Raw genomic sequence first — 23,123 nt, 5'->3', positions numbered from 1 at the left:
AGTTTAACAAAGAGTGATAAATTGTAGAGATGTGACATACTAAAGGAAGATGGGTTTATGGGAAAGTGATTTGGAAGTACACAGGGGGAACTAATGGGCAAGAAGGGTTATTCTAGTAAAAGGTGTCTTTGGGCAGACACATCTCAGCTTCAACTCCCCTTCTCCAATGATAAGAAGGTTTTCCTCTTCCCGGTACAGAGAGGACACCTTTCTCACAGGAAATTTATGCTCTGCTCGTAGGCAGAGAGGGAAGGGCAGAGAGCCCTCCCTGAATCTGCTGATTTTCAAGTGCCTTCAGCTCAAAATAATGAACAGGCCGAAGGGGCAGCTTTGGGGATGGTATGTTCAGGACGGGGAAGCAAGGGCTGCCGGGTGGCTTGGGGAACGACTCTCACATGTCAAAGGTGAGAAGAGTGAAATATAAGAGAAAAACTAGGCAGTCACAGCTTCCCCAAACCCTACTTCCCAAATGCAGCTTCCATGGTGTCTAATGCTGTCGCCAATACCACCATCTTTGAGTTTGTTTGTTTGTGTTTTGTTTTGTTTTGCGGTACACGGGCCTCTCACTGCTGTGGCCTCTACTGTTGCAGAGCACAGGCTCCGGACGCGCAGGCTCAGCGGCCATGGCTCACGGGCCCAGCAGCTCTGCGGCATGTGGGATCCTCCGGGACCGGGACACGAACCCGCCTCCCCTGCATCGGCAGGTGGACTCTCAACCACTGCGCCACCAGGGAAGCCCTGTTTGTTTGTTTTTAATCTCAAACACTAACCACTGTCACACCAACTCTAACCGTCTCTTCTTCTTTCTCTCCTTCTCTCTCTTACACACACACACAGACACACATACACACTCCTCGTCGATAGCATTTCCAGATGAACTAGAAGGGAGGGGACATGGCTCTATCTCTGTTTTCTTCCAGGATGTCAGAGGCTAATGTGAAAGGGCTGCTTGAGGACCAGGTGATGACGCTGATAATGGAAAACAAGATACTAAGGAGACAAGCCAGAACAGAGGAGAAGGTGTTAGAAAAAGGGAAAGAGGTGAATGAGGGAAGAAGAGGATGGAGAACGGGAGAAGCTGTCCTAACAGCCAGGTAACCAGGCACTACCCCACTCCCAGCGCACAGGCCAACTGGGCCAGAACAATGGAGCAACACCTGCTCCCGTAGAGCTTTTCTGCTGCAGGTCGCAGAGGGAGCCGGCTATTGTACATGCATTTGCCCTTGGCCTCAGCATCAATCAGACTTGAGACCTTAGCGTCTGCAGTTGTAAGCTCTGGCCTGTCCTCACCTCCTCCCTGGGGCGAACCTCTGTGTAAATCACATGTCAAGACAACAGCAGTGTTACCTCCGTTAAGTGCAATTAAATTGCCAAGGAATGTTCCTTATCACACGATCGTAGAGCTAGCGTCTTAGACCTTAGAAACAGACATCGGCTACCGTAACCCAACTTTATTACGGAAACTGAGGCCCAGAGAAGTTGGTCAAGGTCATATAAGCTGTGAGGAGCAGAGCTGGTGCCGACTGTCAGGACAGCCCTCTTTCCACCCCCATGCTGCCTAACACACCACAGTTAATTTTAGTTCATCAAACATTCGGCTTGTGCTTTCGAGGAATTTTACAGTCCCCACTCCATCTGTGCATTTTGTCATTCTACCAGCTTCACGTTATTCAGTGCCTCCCAAATATCTATTGATATCTGTGGCACTCTCCTTAAAAAAAGAGGGGTCCGAGAGTTTAAATTAATCGTCATCTGTTTGTCATTTCGACAGCACAGAGATGGCAAAACATTCACAGCTGAATGTGTCCTGTGTTATTCTGAAGGGCCAGTTCTAGACAGACAGTCCACTTTGGGCAAGGGCGAAAAACGTTTCTTCCAAGATTTACAGCCACTAAGAATAAGGTCACCACTGTCTACATATGGCATACACCGTCACTTAGGAAGGTATTAGGTTTTACTTTTCAGGACTGTTTCAAATAGAGTGAAGACCGTTTAGGTGGACACCTGCTGCTCCAAAGCGCGTAACTGTTAAAATGACACATGTAATGAAAAGTTAAAGGCCTGGTTTTTAGAATGACCAGTCATGAATGTTGAGGCTGTCAGGCTGCAGCACAAACCATTTCTGCGGCTCCTGATACCCAAGGACCGTTTAAGGAGCCATCATTATGACAGCGTGGTCGCCTCTGGGACCTAGGAGCAGGTGTGCCCCTCATCTCTGTCAGAGCACCGGTCAAAAGCCACACCACTTGAAATGGCTACAGGGTTTTCAAAATGCCATCGACTGTGGGCAAAAAAAAAAAAAACAACCAGAATCCAAATTGTCCAAATTAAGCATCCGAATTGTTACAGGAAAGTAGTTTATTTCATCTGCAAGTTGCGCATCTCAGGGAAGCAGAAACACAGCAGTATTGTTTATGAAGCACCTACACACAGAGTAGCTTTTTATTTGTGTGCAGATACTGTACGTACAGAGATGGCTATCTGTGCAGATAAATGCTTCAGGGGCTTTGAACTTTAGAAAAAATGGGATCTGGCTAAAGTTTCTCCTCTCTCTGCTCTCTCTACTGCTTTAATCTTTTATATCTGTACATAGGCCAGATGGAAATGGAAGCCTCTACTTCTCTAAGGTGTAGAAGTAAATAAAGGAAACAAACTTTCAAGGATGAACACACACTTAGTATTCTACATGCAGTAACTTGCCTTTCTGCTGTCACCTAAGTTCTAATTTCTGTAATTAAGACGCCACTTAGGACGCAGGAAAATGCAACGGTATTCAATGGCCTCCTAGTGCATTCAAAGCTCTGGGGTAGGCACCAAGGGTCAGGCTTCCGGCAGCTCTATAAAGCAGACACCTGCCCAATAGCACTGTTCGTAGTGTCAGTCCTGAGCTGCTCATTTTGACCTGTCCACGGAGCTCACCTGCCCTCCTCCACACTCTCCCCAGCACTGACTTGACCCTTTGACCCGCTGTTGGCACTGCTTCTCTAAAATCAGTCACCTGTGGTCATCTTCTCGGCCACCCAGGCTTTCCTGAAACACGACCGCCATCCAGATTCTGCTCTCCGGTTCACCTGAGGACCAGCTCTCCACCTAGCAGGCGCCCCAACCAAAGGGGTTCGCGTTCTCTACTCCCTGGGCAGGGCAGGGCTCTAGCCATGTGAAAGGTTAAAGAAATGGATGCCATATCCCAAGGCTTCCAGAAGTTTACGGTTTCACGTAAGATGGCGTGTGTCAACGTTGTGGCATAGAGGACCCTAGAAAAGACTAAATGAAGACCCGTCAGGGAGATGACCTTGCAGGAGGAGATTTCAGGCAGATGCGGGGCATTTCAGAGAGGAAAAAAGCATTCACTCATTCGTTCAACAAACATGGCTTCCATGTGTAACAGGTATAGGGTACTCCAGCTAATACACATAAATACGCCAAGGAGCTAACACGAGATGGTACGCACACCAACATCTCTAACGCTTAAATGGCTGTGACGAGGGCTGAGTGATTGCAGAAGCCCCGGCTTTCCTTGGAGGCCGTCTTCTTCTCTTTCCAACAGCCCTCCCCGCTACCAAGATCAACAGCGGTGCTTCTGAGTGTCACATAAAGGAGCCAAAGATGACCCCTGTGTATTGGCCCCTAAGCTGTTTATTTCTTCAGTACACTCTGAGACCCGTTAGCTCAAAAGCCGGCTGGTGCGAAACTCAAATTTGTACACATCCAATTCTTTTTAAAATAGCCCAAACAAGATTTTTAGTCATTTAGAATCGACCTGCTTTGCATACCCCACAAAACTACACCCAGAATTTGTTGGTCGTTAATAAGACAGAGGCTTATGGTTGTAAGACCCTAAGCCACTACCTACTGCCCTTTGGAGCTCGCTGACCTAAAGACTTCCCAGCATGCTGCTGGGCGACATCACCTAGACACATGTAAACCCCTTCTTCCGGTACCCTCTCCCCTGGAGCTCCCATGTCCTCTTCCCCTTCCGAGTACCTACCCTCAACCCTCTCGCTGTAATCCACAAGCCCCCGTCCCCAGAATACTGCCCTGAGGGGTATCTACCCTCCTCCCCACGCAAACCTGCCTAAGTGTTGCCCAATAAAGCTTGTGTGCGCTACTGCCACCTTGTGGTCATGTCTTTCCCCTTGATCAGCCCTCAAATCACTGGAATCTCCACCACCAGGCTGCCATGTTTATAATCATGTGACCTTGTTCTCCAGGCCTGGACTGACTGGAGGAAGGGGTACATACCTGACCCAAGCTACGAGCATCAGATTACCTTTCTTGGGAATATAGAATCCGGATTTAGAGAATAGGAAACAGCAAGTTAGACACACAAGTTTCCTTAAAATATATTCTCCCCCACTCTAAGAACAACTAAGTTTGTTTGAAGGAGGTCTCTGTTACTTGTATTGAAACCTTGTTAAATAATTTAAAAACACATACAAAAGAGCCCAGCACAGGGCAAGATGAGTTTCGACCACTGGCAATCAGGAAAGACTTCATGTAAGAAAAGAAATAGGCATTGGAATTAGGCCTTCGAGAATGAGTTCTTCACAAGCATTCATCCACAGGCATGTGAATGAGCATGGTGCCTGCTCAAAGGGACGGTGGACCAAGCTGGAGGAAATCATGAAGCTGGAGGGGAGGGGAGGATTGAGATCAGACAGGTCGGCTGTACCAGCTGTGGATGCCTGTGGACACTCAGGCTGCAAGCCAGAGGAGGCCAATTTATCTGAAGGAAAACCAGGTTTTTTTAATTTCCATGAAGTTCTGAAGTTGTGCTACATTCTGATAGTAAAGCCTTGGAGTGGAGCTGAAGTGATATGCTTCTATTCACTCTGTCTCCTTTACCTTCAGAAAAGCTCAAAATTATGGAGAAAGGGTTGCAAAAATGAATGCAAAGGTAGCTGGCTTCCTCCAGAACTACTGATCTATCACCATCTGTGAGTGAGGAGACCCCATCATAGGCAATGGAGATCTACTGGCAACGTAGGAACTGGGAATGTGATACATTAGGAAGTTTTAGGCAAAGGTGTTGAACATGGTTTAGAGGAGGAGAGCCCAGAGCCAGAAGGTCAGGTGTAAAAGGATAAAGCCTGACCTGGGATGATGAGGCCAATAGGAATAGAGACTAGAGCCCAAAGTCCCTCAAGGAAAAGCAGGAGTTAAGATTGAGACTGACTAGGGTAGGAGGGAGCAGTCATGCCTTCACTGTAGGGGTAAAGCCAAGGGAGATTTAAGAACCTAGAGCCATGGATAAAACTTTAAAAGTTAAGGAAAGAGGATAGTTGGTTTCTGATAATAGTAGAAGGGTATCTAACAGAATAATACTCTTGCAAATAACAATTACTAAACTTTAGATTTAAAACACAAACAAGGGCTTCCCTCGTGGCGCAGTGGTTGAGAGTCCGCCTGCCGATGCAGGGGACACGGGTTTGTGCCCCGGTCCGGGAAGGTCCCACATGCCACGCAGTGGCTGGGCCCGTGAGCCATGGCCGCTGAGCCTGTGCGTCTGGAGCCTGTGCTCCGCCACGGGAGAGGCCACAACAGTGAGAGGCCCGCATACCGCAAAGAAAAAAAAACAAAACACAAACAAATGTGCAAACAAACGAAAATACTACCTGGAAGCGTTAGGAGTCACAAAAGTGGCAAACACTGTCTACACCTGAATGAAGGAAAAGGCAATAGATGGAATTTCTGTTTTTAAAACTCCACTAGTCAGTGCTGCATAAAGCACTTAAAACTTGGATGGAAAACCTTCAAGGCGTTACTGGCTTAAAGAACCAGAAAACAGAGTCTAAGGCATCCACAGCAGCTACAAAGTGAGGGTGAGATCCCAGAAAGGGAGAATCTGAGAAGGGGAAGCCCCAGTTTTTGTGTAAAAACTCTGCTCAAATCTTTGGCTACATGTGTGCAAGGAAGATTACAAGCTTCGCGCAAAGGCTAAAAGAACTGAAAAGATTTAGGTGCTGCCCACCACAAGAAAGACAGGGCTTGGAATCAGACTTCATTCAAGATAACTGCCTGAGAAAACAAAGCAAATCAACATTTTTCAAGAATAACAGAATCCAGAGTCTCTAAAATGTATCATCCACAACATCCAGGTTACAATCCAAAATGAGTACACATATGAAGAAACAATAAAATCTAACCTGTACTCGAGATATGTCAAAAGCAATCAAAAAGACTGAACCTGGGCTTCCCTGGTGGCGCAGTGGTTGAGAGTCCGCCTGCCGATGCAGGGGATGCGGGTTCGTGCCCCGGTCAGGGAAGATCCCACATGCCGCGGAGCGGCTGGGCCCGTGAGCCATGGCCGCTGAGCCTGCGCGTCCGGAGCCTGGGCTCCACGGCGGGAGGGGCCACAGCAGTGAGAGGCCCACGTGCCGTGAAAAAACGAAAAACCAAACAAACAAAAAAAAAGACTGAACCTAATCAAATCCAGATTTTGGAATTACAGACAAAGATTTTAAAAGCCTATTCAAACTAGTCACATGATATTTTACCACCAAAAACTCTATTCATAGCGTAAACAAAATATGCTCATAATGAACACGAACCAAATGCAACCAAATGAAAAATAAAAATCTGAAATTAAAATGTCTCCTGAATGGCCTTAAGAGCAGAATGGAAAGAAGAGAAGAGAGTATATGAACTTGAAGACAATACAGATTAATTTAGTCTGTAAAACAGAGAGAAATAAAGACTGGAAAAAATTAGAACCTTGGGTACCTATGAGACTGTCTATCTATCTATCTATCTATCTACCCATGTATAGCAATTAAAGCCTGAGAAGGAGAGGAGAGGAGGACAAGAGAGAAAGAATGAGGAACAAAGATTACTTAAAGATATAACATCCTAAATTTCCCAAATTTGGTTAAAGACAAATTTTCACATTTAAGAAGATCAGTAAACACCAAGCAACATATAGACAACCAAACCACACCTAGGCACATGGTAGTCAAACTTCTGGAGGGAAAAAAAAATTAAAAACAAAAACAGAAAAGATGGTGGATGTACCCAGAAAGGGTAGGAAGCATGCTAGGTAGAGAAGACCAAAGATAAAGATGACAGCAGATTATTCATCAGAAAGAATGAAAGTCAGAAGATAGTGGAGCCATATCTTTAAAGTGCTGAAAGGAAAAAAACTGTCAAACTACAATTTTATACCCAGTGAAAAACAGCTTCCAAAAACTAAGTGAAATAAAGACTTTTTCAGACATATGAAAGCTAAAAGAATTCATCACCAGAAGACCTGCATGATAAGAAATTTTAAAGGAAGTCATGCAGGAGGAGGGAAAGTGATACCAGATAAAAATTTGGATATACACAAAAGAATAAAAAACACCAGAAATGATAACTATGTAGGTTAACATAAAGATCTTTTCTTCTGGGCTTCCCTGGTGGCGCAGTGGTTGAGAGTCCGCCTGTCAATGCAGGGGACATGGGTTCGTGCCCCGGTCAGGGAAGATCCCACATGCCGCGGAGCGGCTGGGCCCGTGAGCCATGGCCGCTGAGCCTGCGCGTCCAGAGCCTCTACTCCACAACAGGAGAGGCCACAACAGTGAGAGGCCCGCGTATCGCAAAAAAAAAAAAGGCAATTGACTGTTTAAAGCAAAAATAATAACAATGAATGGTGAAGTTTATAACAAACATAGAAGTAAAACTTATGACAACAATAGCATGAAGACCAGGAGAAAAGAAATAGGAATGTACCCTTTTAACATTCTTATACTATATACTAATTAGTACACTATTATTTGAAGGTAGACTGCCATAAGTTAGATGTATACTACAAATATATACTATCAATAAAGCAACCACTGAAATACTACAAAGAGATATAACTATTAAGTAAACAAAGGAAATTAAATAGTTGAAAAAGAATGTGAAATCCAAAAGGAGACATAAAAGAAGAAAAGGGCAGTAAAGAACAGATTCAATAAACATAAAGCAAATAACAAAGTGGTCAGTTTAAACCTAACCAAATCAATAATCACATTATAAGTAAATAGTTATAGTTATATCCCAATTTAAAGACAAAGATTGTCAGATGAGAAAGAACAAGACCAAATCACAGGCTGCTTATAAGAAACCCACTTTAAATATAAAGTCACAAAGTCAAAGGATGAAAGAAGATACACCCATACCACAGTAACATTAATCTAAAGAAAGCTGGAATGGCTCAATTACTATAAGACAAAGTAGATTTCTAATCAAAGAATGGGTAATTTCATAATGATAGAGGAGCCAATTAAGCAAGAGAACATAACAACCCTAGATGTTTAGACACCTAATAACAGAATTTTTAAAAACATGAAGAAAAGTGATAGAACTGCAAGGAAAAATAGTAAATCCACAATTATAGTCTGAGATCTCAAAAACTGATAGAACAAATAAACAGGAAATCGGTAAGGATAGACTTGAACAACACTATCAACAAAGTTGATCTAATGTCAAGAACACTGTGCCCCAACAACAGAACACTACACATTCAAGTGCACGTGGAACATTTACCAAGATAGATCACTTTCTGGGCCATAAAATATACCAATATATGAAAAGGACTCAAGTCATATAAATATGTTCTTTATCCATAATGGAATTAAATTAGAAATCAATAGCAGAATGATATTTGAAAAGTCTTAAATAATTGAAAAGTAAATAACACATCTCTAAATAACCTATGAGACAAAGAGGAAAACAAAAAAGAAATCAGAAAGTATTCTGAACTGAATGCAAATGAAGACACAACATATTACAATTTGTGGGGCACTGCTAAAGCAGACTTAGAGGAAAGTTTAAAACACTGAATGCCTATATTAAAAAAAAAATTCCCAAATTAATAACTTCAGTGTCTTCCATCTTAAGAAACTAGGGGAAAAAAAAAAAAAAAAAGCAGATGAAACCCAAAGCTAGCAGAAGAAAGGAAATAAGAAAGAAAATAATAGAATCAAAAATAAATTAAATAGGAAAAAAAACAAAAAATGAGGGAATAAATCAATGAAACTGAAAGCTAGTTCTTTGAGGTCAATAAAACTAATAAATCTCTAATTAATATTATCAGGGAAAAAGGAGAGAAAAAAACAAATTGCCAAAATCAGGAATGAGAATGGTGATGTCACTACAATTTATAGATATTAAAAGTATGTTAAGTGAGCATTATGAACGACTTTATGCCAATAAATTCAGTAATTTAAATTAAGTTGACAAGTTCCATGAAAGACACAAATTAACAAAAATCAATAGAAAAAATAATCTGAATAAGTTTACATTTATTAGAGAAACTGAACTTTTAGGTAAAAATATTTTCCCATGAAGAAGACTCCAGGCCCAAATAATTTCAGTGGTGAATTCTACCAAACATTTAAGGAAAAAAATAATACTAATTCCTCACAAACACTTCCAGGAAATTGAAGAAAACAGAAAGATTTCCACTATATTCTATGAGACCAGGATCACTCCAATACCAAAACCTAACAAAGATCACAAGAAAAGAAAACTAAACACCAATACCCTTCAGGAACATACATGCAAAAATTCTTAACAAAAATGTTTAACAAATTAAATTCAATGTTAAATGTAAAAGATAATATATATATGACCAAGTGGGGTTTATTCCAGGAATGCAGGGTTGAAATACCATTAGAAAAATCAATCAATATAGTTCATCATAGTAAAAACTAAAAAATTCACATGATCATCTCAGTAGACACAGAAAAAGCATTTGACAAAATCCAGTACCTTTTCTTGGTAAAATCGGCAAACAAGGAATAGAAAGGAACTTCATCAACTTAATTTTTTAATCCTATAGCTACTATCATACTTAAAGATGAAAGACTGAATTCTTTGTTCCTATGATGAGGAACAGGCAAGATTTTCTGTTCTCACCACTTCTATTTAATATTTCATTGTAGGTTCTAGCAGAACTTTCAGACAAGAAAAAGAAATAAAAGGCAATCAGGTGAAAAAGGACAAAGTAAAATTGTATTTGCAGATGATGTGATCATCTTTGTAGAAAATCCCAAACAATCTGCAAAAAAGACCCTAGAACTAACAAGTGAGTTCAGCAAGGTTGCAGAATACATCATCAGTATACAAAAGCAGTTGTATTTCTATATCTTGGCACATAATCTGAATTGAAAATACAATTTACAATAACATATAAACATTAAAATACTGAGGGATAAATCTGACAAAAGATGTGCAAGACCTGTATGGTAAGAACTACAAAAAATTACTGAGAGAAATTAAGGACCTAAATAAATGGACAGAAATACCATGTTCATGGATTGGAAGACTCAATTCATTAAAGTGTTAATTCTCTTCAAATTGATCTAAAGATTCAACATAATCCCAATCAAAATCTCATCAGACTTTTTTTGTAGCAGTCGCCAAGATGATTAACAATTCATGTGTAAATACAAAGGACCCAGAATAGCCAAAACAACTTTTAAAAAGAATGAATTTGGAGGAACTGCACTACATGACCCTAGATTTATTATAAAGCCACAATAATCAAGACCGTGTGGTACTAGCATCAAGATAGACAAATAGATCAGTGAAACAAAATACAGACTCCAGAAATAGACTCACACGTATTTGGTCAATTAATTTTAAACAAAGGTACAAAAGTAATTCAATGGAAAAAGGAAGTTTTTTCAACAAATGGTTCTGGAACAATTTGAATTCCATATATTTAAAAATGAACTTCAACACATATTGTACCTTGCACCACATACCAAAAAAATTCAAAATGGACCACAGAAATATATGTAAAACCTTAAAACTTTTAGAGAAAAACATAAGGGAAAACCTTTGTGACTTCATGTTAGGCAAATACCTCTTAGTTATAACACCAAAAGTGCCATCCATAAGAAAAAAAAAATTTGACAAATTGGACTTCAAAATTAAGAAAGTCTGCTCTTTGAAAGACACAGTAAAGAGAATGAAAATACAAGTCATAGACTGTGATAAAATATTTGCAAATCACATACCTGACCCAAAAAAAACCCATATCTAGAATATATTTCAAAACTCAGTAATGAGTAACCAACCCAACAATACACTGGGCAAAAGACTTCAACGGACACTTCACTAAAGAAGATATATTAATGGCAAATAACATGAAAAGATGCTCAATAACATTAGTCAGCAGAGAAATGCAAATTAAATCTATAATGAGATATTACTACCACATACCAATTAGAATGGCTAAAATTTTTAAAGGTCATACCAAGTTTTGGCAAGGATGTGAAGCAACTGGAGCTCATACAATGCTGGTGGGAATGTAAAATGGTACAGATACTTTGCGAAACATTATGGAAGTTTCTTAAAAATTAAACGTACACCTACCATATAATCCAGCCATTTCAATCTTGGGCATTTACCCAAGAGAAATGAAAACATATGACCATACATAGATTTGCATACAAATATTCACAGCAGCTATATTTCTAAAAGGCATAAACTGCAAACACTCAAATGTCCATCAAAAGGTGAACAGAAAAATAAATTGTGACATGTCCATGCAAAGGAAAAATGCTCAGCAGTAAAGAGATTGAAGTGTCAACACATACTACAACGTGGATGAACCTAAAATCCTAAAATAATGATCCTGAATGAAAGAAGCTAGACCTACCTCTTCATACTATGCTACACACTCACACTAGACACATCTACATACTATGTGACTCCATTTATATAAAATTCTAGACAGTGTATCTATAGTGACAGAGGCAGATTAAAGGTCACTTGCCTACTTGAAGGAGGGGCGGGATGAAAGGAGAGATTACAGAGGAGAAAGAAGCTTTTGCAGGTGATGAATATCTTCATTACCTTGATTGTTAGATGGATTCACAGGTGTATACATATGTCAAAACTTACCAACTGTACACTTTGAATATACACAGTGTACTATGCATCAATGATACCTCAATAAAGGTATTTTTTGAAAAGATTACCTAATATCTTAAGACGTGCTTCTTAATGTTTTCGACCAACGTATTTCTATAGAATAAAAGGAATCAAACCCTAGGGGCCTGGGGATATAACCCATAGTAGCCAGCTACAAAAATCTAATTTCTTTAAGTCTCATGCTATACCTTAATTTGTACACATGTTACTGCCTAGTCCATAAATAATAATATGTTTTAATATAAACGTAATGTTTAATATTACTTAACTAGTCAGAGTATGTAACATGGCCCGCCCCCTCAAATCTTCAGGTGAAACAGATACCTCAAGAAGATGTACCCTGTTTTCTTTGTGGCATTGCTTATCCCAGCACATGACTAAAAGGAGTATAAAAAAATTTCAGTAGCACAACTGTGAAATCTAGATGCTTTGACTGTCTTCCTGTAGTGTTTCTCTCCCCCCACAAGTCCTCTTTTTCCTACTTGGAATCACTGGAAAACAAGGGCAGAAAATACACTTGCCAATGTTAGGCACTACTTTCCTCTTTAAAGGAAGTAACACCTAAGAATTCCAAATGTTTGTCACGCAATCAATTTGAAAGAAAGAAAAATACTTTAGACTCTTCATTTATCCAGGAAGGCGGCACTTTGGGTTCTGAACAACTGAAAATTCTAGATATTCCAGAAAATCTTTTTCTGTTGTTTACTTTCCACTGGATTAAATAAAGCCTCCAGATTATAATTATGCATTCCATAGTCCTGTGGCTGTTGAGAAGGATGGAGAAGAATCAGCAGTGGAGTGGCCCTCTGCCCCAGTCTCCCAGGTCTAAAGGAGGTCTATAGGCTCGTCTGTCTGCTGTGGTCTCCTGAGTACTTGCAAAACTTGTGGGCAGAACATGCAATGAATGAATCTGATTAGGTGACCTCATTTTTTTATGATAAACAGTTTGTAATTTTACGATGCTTTTGAAGTAAGTGGTTTAAAATAAGTCATTTTCTCTAGAATTAAAGAAATGATTAAAAATTACTTCTTGGAATAATACAGAATTGAGTTCAACTATGGCCAGGTTGACCTCAGCTTGCCAGAGAAGATGCTGTCAGAAAGATTAAGTACCTAAGAGTTCTAATTTCTTTAAGATTTTCTCTTTCCCCTTCACTCAGTGCTTATGGAATCCCAATGCTAGTAACATCAGAGCATTAATGATGCTGCAAGTAGCTTTAAAGCAGGGCTTCTCAAACTTGAATGTGCATATAAATCACATGGGAGCTTGTAAAAATGCAGATTCTGACTCAGTAGGTCTGGGCTGGAGCCTAAGACGCTGCATTTCTGAAAAGGTCCCAGGTGATGCCTCAGCCAGGTACAACATACATGCTGCTGGTGCCAGTCTACACTCAGCAAGGGCTGAAACTGCAGTGGTTCTCAAAATGTGGTACCCGGTTAAGCAGCATCAGCATCACCTGGCAACATGGGAGAAACGCAGGTCCTCCCGCCTCACCCCAGACCTCCTGAACCAGGAACTGGTGATGGAGCCCAGCTGTCTGTGTGTTAATAAGCCTTCCAGGTGATTCTGATGCACACTGATATTTGAGAACCTCTGGCTTAGAGAAAGAGGGAATAACTGACTGCAGCTAGTGAAAACCAGGTCCATTTCAACAGGCCTGCAGTTCTATGAGAAAGCCATGGAAACTTCCAGAAGAAGCCCAGTTATAGAGGACTATTTTAAACCAGAATGTGTTTAAGCCTTCCAAGACACATCATCAGCTCTAATTTTTTTAAAGAAAGAAAATACCACGTGAAATACACAAACATAAACGCTTTCTTGTTGACAAGGTACAATATATATATATATACCACCAGCATAATCACGGGCTCCATTTTCACTTATTTATAATAAACATGTCACAACCATATTTTTTAAAACCCTCTTCCCTTTCCAAATTCTATGTTTAAATTAGAACACACAAAACTACATCTATTCTTAAACTTTACAAACCTTAAATAATGTGTGAGCACATTATGAAACGATCAGGAAAACACGACACAGCCCCCGATTTAGAGTGGCAAAACAAAAATCTATCCATTGGGCAAACAACATAATCAGAGGATCTTATTTAGATCAATGTTGGCAAGTTGATTTTACCCCAACATTTCCACTGATAACCCAATGAGGATGAGGTCAACCAGATTATTTTGAATAATTTTGCCATTTACCTGGAGATTTTTAAAAAATCACCATGGTAGGCACCAGATAAAAGAGAACTAGCTGTACATGTAGGTAAGAAAGACTCAAAAGATAAATTAGATTGACTCACAGAGAAAGGTAGTAGGCTGACATACCAGGATTCAATAAAAATGGGAAAAAATTAGTGCAGAAAGAAACTAGATTTGGGGGACTTCCCTGGTGGCGCAGTGGCTAAGAATCCACCTGCCAATGGAGGGGACACAGGTTCGATCTCTGGTCTGTCTGGGAAGATCCCACATGCCACGGAGCAACTAAGCCCTTGTGCCAAAACAACTGAGCCTGCACTCTAGAGCCCACAAGCCATAACTACTGAGCCCGCTCGCCACAACTACTGAAGCCTGTGCGCTCCAGGGTCCGTACTCCACAATGAAGAGTAGCCCCCGCTCGCCACAACTAAGAAAACCTGCGCACAGCAACGAAGACCCAACGCAGCCCCCCGCAAAAAAGAAGCTAAATTTTTATACTCAGCTTCCCCTCAAGGTCATGTAGAGAATGGAAAGCATATAAAAATTAGTACCTCTAGAAAGAGCAGTTGAGAACATAGACATTGATCATTCCAAGTTGCTTGGGGCCACATGAACTCAAAGTCAAAAAATTATTATTCTGCCTGTACTCCATGCATCACCTGCACAGAGGGCAGCTACACACCAGTCTTCTCCATCCATGTCTTATTCTCTTCCAGCTGCCCTAAGAAAAGCATTCACACCAGCAGATGTACTGGACTGATGTGCCTCTCAAAGTGTGAGCCGGGGGTCAGAACCATCAACATCACCTGGAAATGCCGACTCTCTTGGGCCCCTCCCTGGACCTGTTGATTCAGAATCTGCATTTTAACAACATCTCTAGATTTGTGAGCACATCCCACTTGAGGAGAGCTGCTCAAGCCTGCTTTCGGTCTCTTGGACCCACCTGTGACCTCCTGACTTTTTTCTGGTTGGTGTTGAGGTGAAGACACCCCTTCTCAATCACCCCAAACTCAAATATTTGCTCAGGAGGCAGTTCCTTGTAAAGAAGTAAATGTTCTTTATCAAACTGGAGTACAAGCGATAGTATGACTCCTGTTCTACAGACTGAGAAAACTAGAGAATTACTGAAGGTCAATGCTTAGCATTAGCCAAGTACTAACTAAAAGCCGTGTTTCTTCTTACTTATGTTATACCGTACTGTCTGGTATTTCCTAGAAATCCCAAAAAGAAAAGGAAAAAGCTCCACTTAAGTTAGGGAATGTAGTTCTGACCATTGGACCTATAATCAAGAAGGTACTCTATTACTTTTCTTTTCTTTCCTTCTTTCTTGTTTTTTTTTCCCCCAGCGGTAAATTAGGGTCAAGTCTCAGTGCCTGCTGATACCTTGATCAATATCACTTCACAGCTTCTTCCCACTACTTGGAAGTTTGCCTGCACCTGGATGTGGTTGTTTACTTTTTTCTTTTTCCTACTTCGGAGTTCAGAGAGAATATACTTATACTTTCTCTGTGATGGAAAGAAACCCCAGGATTCATTTTTCAAAGGAACACTGGAATTTTACTTTTTAGCCCTTAAAGAGAGGAATCTGTCAAACTAAACACTTAATCAAGTGCTCTCTGGGTTGGCTTTGAAGGTCTCTGCTCCCCACTCGGGATGGAGGCTTCCAAACCAAAGTCCCTACAAGCAAACTGCCCTAGCTGCAAAGAACACGGAAAAAGAAGGAAATCAGTCATCTTCTAGGCCGATGGTTTCTCAATCTTTGCTGAACGTCAAAGTCCTCTGGGTAGGTTTTAAAAAATCCCCATGGCCAGGCCACACCCCAGACCAATTAGGTCAGAACCTCTGGGCACAGAACCAGGCATCGTTTTTTTCAAATTCCCCAGGTGATTCCAATGCACATGCAGGTCTGAGAACCAATGAGCCCGGCAGTGACACCCACAAAACCTCACGCTGACGCCATGAGGTCAATTCTATCCGTGGCTCCGCACCTCGTATATTTTCTCCATTCTTCCTACGAGCCAGGCAGCAGAATCTTGGGGGATATACTTTCACTCACGTTCCAGAACGTGCTCTTCTGAAACAGCTGCTTCAATGGGGGTATATTTCTTTGCAATGCTCTTCCATGTAATAAAGAAATTCTTTCTCATTCCCTTAATATTGCTCCCCATTAAAGCATAACCTACAAACAGATGAATTATACTTATGCAGTGAGTATAAAGGACAGCTGTTCTATCTCAACGCAGCATTTTCTCTTTGTGATTCCATTATTTTACTGTGGCATGACATGCCTAATGCTTTAAGTAAGGCTCAGCTTTTCTTTCTTTCCTTTTTTTTTTTTTTTAACTGGAGGTGAAATTTCAGCTGGAAATCTACTCTAAAAGATCTTCAAGAAACAGTCCGAGTAAGAACTCAGCCGTATTTATTTTTTATAAGTAGCTGAAGGCTGATCAAAACGTTCCTCCCAAGCCACAAAATGTGTAACCCTGGCATTTTTCTGGGCTATTTTTTGGCACACTGAACACAGGTCGAGACAGCATTTTATTTTAATTCTTCTTCTTGAACCTCCTGAATCTTCAAGCAGCAATTCTTAAAGAAACTCATTCATGGTTAGCACATAATGCAGCCTTTTTTCGCCCTGCAGTGACCTAGTACAGAGAAAATATAGTGAATACACTTCTTTTCTTTTTTTACCAAAGAGGTGCCGTTAACTTGTCCTTGAATTGCGACTGCCTGTGTGTGAACTTCTAGAATATTTTCCAAATTGTCGTTTCAACAAGCAGAGCTTGCTGAGTTTGCCAAACCTACTTCCTTACCTTTGTCTGTTCTGTTCTTTGGCAACTCCTTTTGACAGGCTACCCCATTCAAGGTCTTTCCCCTGCTCTAATCCATCTCATTACATCCTCTTCAATTTTACGTTTACCTATTCATAATATGGATCTTCAAAGGAACTCCCCAAAAGGAGGGTGTCAGAATCACGATCAATTTTCTGTTAACATCGGAAGGAAGATTTATGTATACGCCCATAGAAACATACGTTCTTTGTAACTCCCAGTTAGTACCAAAGAATTGAAGTCACGTATTCTACTCCGTAAATTTGGTTCTATTTAAGATAAAAGACTACATTATTAAAGACAAAAATTAAACAGTTGCAAATAATGGCACATTTGTTTGGTGCTGATTTTGAGTCTTTCCAATACATCAACACTCTTTGCTCAAAGGTCACTGGAGGCAAAATACAACGACCAGACAAAATGTTTCAGGTGAGAAATGAAGGGCAAGAAAGACATGCCAGCATCTTAACAGCGTCGATAGTGGGCTAAGGGCACAGGGGCTCCAAGTCTGGCAGACCTGGGTTCAAATCCTGGCTGTGTCTCCCTGGGCCGGATAGTCAGCCTATGACCATCCCCATCTCTAAAATGCAAATAATGGGAATTCCCTGGTGGTCCAGTGGTTAGGACTCCGCACTTCTACTTCCGAGGGTGCAGGTTCAATCCCTGTTTGGGGAACTAAGATCCCACAAGCCGCACCGCACGGCCAAAAAATAAATAAAATAAAATGCAAATAACAGCAATAATGACCTTCACAGGGTTGCTGTGAGGATTAAAGGGCTTAGAAAGTAGTGCGTACAGGTCAGCTATTCCTACTGCATTTTAAGGAAATGCAACCCAAACAAACCCGTGAGGCAAGAGGAGTGGGTATTATGTATATGCATCTTACTGCTGAGAAAGTAAGGCTCCCAGAGATGAAATAAACTCATCCTCCTCACACAGCTTTCTAACACACAAAATGACTACGCTGTTCCCTGTTAAAAACTCTTCAGTGCCTCTCAGGACCAGGAAATTAGAAAGAGGCATAAAGTCCAAACTTCCTATCATGGCATAATCCCTGGATAAGATTTTTTTTTTTCCCAAAACTCAACCCCAAATCACTTCTGCCACGAAGCATTTCTGCAGCACTACAGCGTGTTGCCCCCCCCTCCTTTGGGCTCCCACTCTACCTGGACACACTTTTAGCAAAGCACCCATGGCATTTTTCTGAGCACGTTGGTTTACGCATCTGAATCTATACACTAAACGGGAAGTCCCTTAAGAGCAAGAACACTGTCCTATTCATCTCTGTAGCCTTAGCATCTAGCCTAGCACCGAACACCTGGTAGATAGCCCATAAAATGCTTGATGAATGAATGAATGAATGAATGGTCCAAAGCCATCCAACAAATAAATGGCAGGGCCAGAGCAGACCCCACATCTTCCAACTTCCTGTTGGGCCATCGTTCCCTGAAACCACACTGCCTTTGTCAATGGGTGGGTGACATCTCAGAAAAGACCCTGAGGCTCAACCTCCGTATTCACAATGGACTTGCCACGTTAGGCCATGCATTAAAAAACAAACAAAAATAACCACAAATCTGCATGCATCGATTTGTATCTATAAAAGAGGGCTCATACTTAACATTGGACTTTAGAATACACAGGAGGTGGGGGAAGAAGAGAAAAACCAATCAGATAACACGATGTGCTCCTCTTGAAAAGTGCCTTAATTTAAAGCTGTCACAATAGTAAATATAACTAGATAACAACAGTAATACCACATACCACAGTTTACTACAGTCCTTCCTTCTGAGGCCTTCAATTGGAACTGAAAACACAGTTACTAATTACATTGGACAAGGGGAGGTATCATTTTCCAAATGGAACCCTAGTGATATAAATGAGTTACTGCAGCTTCTCGAATTTCTCACTGTCACTCAAAGAGGGGGTTCTTCACTGGGCTAGAATCAACTCAGAAAAACAGATCCATATCCTGCATTTTTAGTCTTTTATTCGAAATATAGTTTATTTCTATACTTCCTATGTAGTTACTGAGCCACTGTAAGACCACAAAGATGCTACAGCCCAGTTCCTCCCCTCAAGGAGCTTAATGTACACTGGTGGGTGGAGTGCACGGATGGCGGAAAAAACCTAGTAGAGACCTGGGCCAAAAACAAAAGTCTCAAGGCAGGAGATAAAGACCAGGGGACTCACATTTCCTGTCTTGGAGGAATCTGGGTAAAAAATAAAAACAGTTTTAAGGTGGAACAGGGTGAAACAGGAGGCTGTGATCTTTAGAGGGCCTGAGGACATTGTTTTCTCTTCTTCTTTTCCTTTTTTAAAAATTCAATTCTATAGTGGAATGCCCCAAGCTCTTTCCTTGCCTTTTACTTGAAGACTTTTCCAAATTATGCTTTTAAAGGCATTAGGAGAAAAAATAAAGGTGCTGTAGTCCAATGGAAATTTGGGGAAATTAAATTAAAATTTTAAATTTTAGAATAAAAATACTTTTTTGTTGAAGGATGGCTCAGACCTCTTAATATGCAAAAGTGAATTCAGAATCACCTAGAAGGGGATTTAATATGCAGTTTTGACCATATTAATTTAACGCAAGACTCCTTTTTTTTTTTTTTTTTGGTCTGTTTGTTTTTTAGAAACATCTAACATCTTGCTGGCTAGTGTTCTGTTAAAACACATAGAAAATACTGGTCTAGTACAAATGACAAATAAATCACCTTCCCTTCTTGTAATATTACAGACTTTGTCACAGGTCTAAAGAAAAAAGTGAGTGCCTATAATGGACAAATAAAGGGGGCATTATAGCTAGCACCTGTAGCAGTAGAGGGACTTTAAAATTATGTAAGTCCAACTTCGGATCGTGCTCACCACTTATACTATGAGACCTTGGTTTAAAAATTGCTCAAACTTTCTTGGCCTCAGTTTCCACATCAGTCAAATGGGAATAATGGCATTACCTGCCCCTAAGGGTGACTGGGAATATCTGTGTAGTCAAATCATCCAGCAGAGAGCTTAGCACAGAGCAAGCTCTCAATGTTCAGAAGCTATCGCATGAGACACTCCAGGGTGACAGGGAGGCCCGTTAGGGTCCGTCCGCTGTAGCTGTGTCTTCTTAGGCTGAAACGAAGATGCTTTCAACTTGAACACAAGTGAAAGACTTGACATCGGCCACGTGGGAAAAGAGCAAGAAAGATGCCAAAATGGAAGAGAAGTCTGAAGGAAAATCCTCTCCAGCCAAATTTTCAAGGAAATGAATTATATGAAATTACAAAAACAGTGCCCTCGGGGCTGCTTCTACTTTTCTCTGACATCTGAGACTCAGATATAACGAAGTATCAGGAGAACAAAGAAAATGCACAGAACAGCATGATAAGCGCTTTTAGTCACTTTCTCACTGACTAACACTCACTTCGAATCAGTGTTAGCAGCATGGCCGGGGAAGGAAACACAAGATCTATGTGTGGTAAATTTACAGCAGATTTTGAGATCCAGGACATTTCTGAGGAAATATATGGAGATAGTGGCAAGGCCAGCGACAAATGACCATGTGATTCATGGAAAGATCCAGACTTTGAAACAGATCCTTCACTTGGCCAAGTCCACTAGTTCTCACCACTGCCCTCTAGTAGACCTGCTGAATACAGACCTACAACAAAAGCAAATCCTCACACTAGAGTTTCATAGTACTCATCAAAAAAAAAAAAAAATCTTGCATGTAAAGTTGCCTGGAGCACTAAAGCAACCAGTTAGAAAGAAAAAGAATGAGCTATACGACTTAAAAATCCGATTTGCTTGGATAAAATGTCCCAAGATTGCTGATAACAGGAGTTTGTATGGAATATTCCTTGATAGAAGTGTGCCAGATTAGGTCTTGGAAACATTTTTGTTGTGCAGAGACTTTCAGTAGTAAGTGGGAAATACCTAATAAGTATTGCAACATGAAGGAATGGAATGAACTGATGAACAAACAAAAGGACAAAGGGGCTGAATCCCAGCATTCATGAATTGGAAGAGTTCTAAGTTCCCTACCAATTTTGATTTTGGTTTGTACACTGTCTTGGGAAGTTCACAATCTCACCAGGCAGACCTCCCCATTGGAACAACATAATGGGTGACAATGAACCCTTCCAAAAGTTTCAGTTTATCCAACATACTTTTTTTCCAACATATTTTCTGTTAGTGGTAAGAATGCAGGTGTTCCCAAGGAGTTAAGTACTTCAACAGATAATACTTCTGTTATTTAATTGCCAACAACAAGCCTCTGTTCCCCTTATATCTTAGCTAAGTACTTATCACAACCTGTAATTTTCTTACTGTTTCACAGCTGACTGTGGGCATCTCCCACTTCTAAATGTAACTTCATGAAGGTAAAGACCGTGCCTTCCCCCGGCACCTAGCCCAGTACCTGCACATAGGCAGAAGGTGTGCATTAAAGATCTGTGTGCATTAAAGAGCTGTTGGTTATACAGATGGAATCAGCGCTGTGGAAGAAGGAGCTTTTCCTCTCTCATTTCCCTTCAGAAGCATCGTTTGGGTGGTCCTGTCATTAGAGTCAACTGGCTGGCCACTCTCAACATAGCTGTGCATCCTTGAGCAAACTTTTTCACCTCTCTGGTTTCCTTCTTTGTAAAGGAGGATTTGGGGGCGCTTGAACTACTCTCTCAAAGGTCCCTTGCATCAGTAACATTCTAAGATTATTTGGGAAAATAAGCCCCAAACACCCGCATTTTCATAATTAATAAAGTTTACAATGATCAGAACAAATAAACAAGTGAATTTCAAGATTGTTCTATAGCGGTTAGTCATGGTTTTCTTCAAGTTAGCTCATTTCTCTGCCAGATCACACTCTGTATTTACCTTTCAGCATTTGGCCCTCAGAAAGGGCGAAATTGATGAGGTGGCTAAGGTCCACTTTCTAAAAAAAGAGCAACCCCCTTCCCCCCTGTTCAGATAATTTCTGCAGCCTGTTTGCAAGATTTCTAATATGAGGTGCAACTGTCATTTAATTAAGTGGTTCTTAGAGATTTTGATTTTTCCTGCCACCAACGGGTTAATGCGCTGAGATCTTCCTTTGTTTTACAAAGGGGCAAGAAAACACATTGAGCTGATACAGTCCATTATTAAAATTGCATTTCAGCAGAGGCAAATAACTCCAGCCACCTGACGCTGGGCTTAGCCATCATCTTCTCTTGCTACAACCCAAAGCTATTACATTAAAAGCATAAGCAAAACAATAGAGCTGACAGCAATGCAAGCTCCCCTGCTAGACGGAAACCATCAATCCTGTTGGTGAAGTATTTAGCTACAGAAGTATTTAGCTACAGAAGGAGAAAAGACATCCTTCGACTGCAGGATAAGAGGAAGGAATACACAGCCACTTTTCAATCAGAACTAGATCGTGTATACTTGAAGAAATAACAGCTTCGACAGCCAGACGATAAGTTTGCCTCTAGAAAGTGGGAGCCAGCGAGTATACCTGTGAAGGCTACGAAAAGTCTGGGGTTGAATGAAGTTGCTCTTACCTGCTCCACCTTCACCTTGGATGCTCACAGCCCCCACCCATTCCCTGCGTGGTAGTTTCTACAGAAATTAAACAAAGAGCTTTTTCAGGGGCCAGGCAGGCAGAAAACAAACTTCTTTAGCTTGGGCAGTGTTAAGCGATCTTAATAAGCTCTAAATCTTTACTTGGAAGTCAATGAAATTAGCAGCAGAGTTTAGAAGCCAGAAACACCGTGCTGGATTATTTTAAAAAGCAAAAACAAAAAACTCCAACCATTCTTTGCAGCTAAACTCCAGCTCCGGTTCTCTGGGCTAGAATAGTAGTGTTAATAGATTCTGCCTCGACTAAAAAGGGAGCCAGTGGCAGAAAATCTATTCCTCCAGCAAGGTTGCCGGGCAACGAGCAAGCTTTTGGCATGTGGCTGATGTCTCCCGGCAGCCCGGACTACACAAAGTAAGCTCTTCCATCACTTATAACTAACTTGATTTTGATGGATTAAAACCAAATCAAAAGGTACTGTAAGTCACTCGTTTCCAAATTCAGGAATCTGGGGGAGACAGAAAACATCCCAATACCAAACATAAGACTAACTGATCAGGAAAAGTAGAATCCACTAAAGGTCACTCTGCTGGGTGATAAATCTCTCACACATCCTGGTATACACACAATGTTATTTTAAG

The 23,123-nt window shown here is 40.9% G+C and overlaps 1 protein-coding gene and 1 non-coding gene across 8 annotated transcripts in view; one reads left to right on the top strand and one right to left on the bottom strand.

Annotated features, from left to right (window-relative positions):
• Window positions 1-23,123, bottom strand: part of FOXN3 (forkhead box N3) — a 408,764-nt gene that overhangs the window by 323,961 nt on the left and 61,680 nt on the right. The gene's annotated exons all lie outside the window — the stretch shown is intronic.
• On the top strand, window positions 17,549-17,621 carry TRNAR-UCU (transfer RNA arginine (anticodon UCU)). The gene has a single exon. It is a non-coding gene; the product is annotated as a tRNA-Arg (tRNA).

This window comes from Neophocaena asiaeorientalis, unplaced genomic scaffold (genome assembly GCF_003031525.2).
Source record: "Neophocaena asiaeorientalis asiaeorientalis breed wild unplaced genomic scaffold, Neophocaena_asiaeorientalis_V1.1 scaffold152, whole genome shotgun sequence".
NCBI classification, from domain to species: domain Eukaryota; kingdom Metazoa; phylum Chordata; class Mammalia; order Artiodactyla; family Phocoenidae; genus Neophocaena; species Neophocaena asiaeorientalis.
Note: the sequence above shows the minus strand (reverse complement) of the source record. Positions and strands in the feature narration are given on the sequence as shown.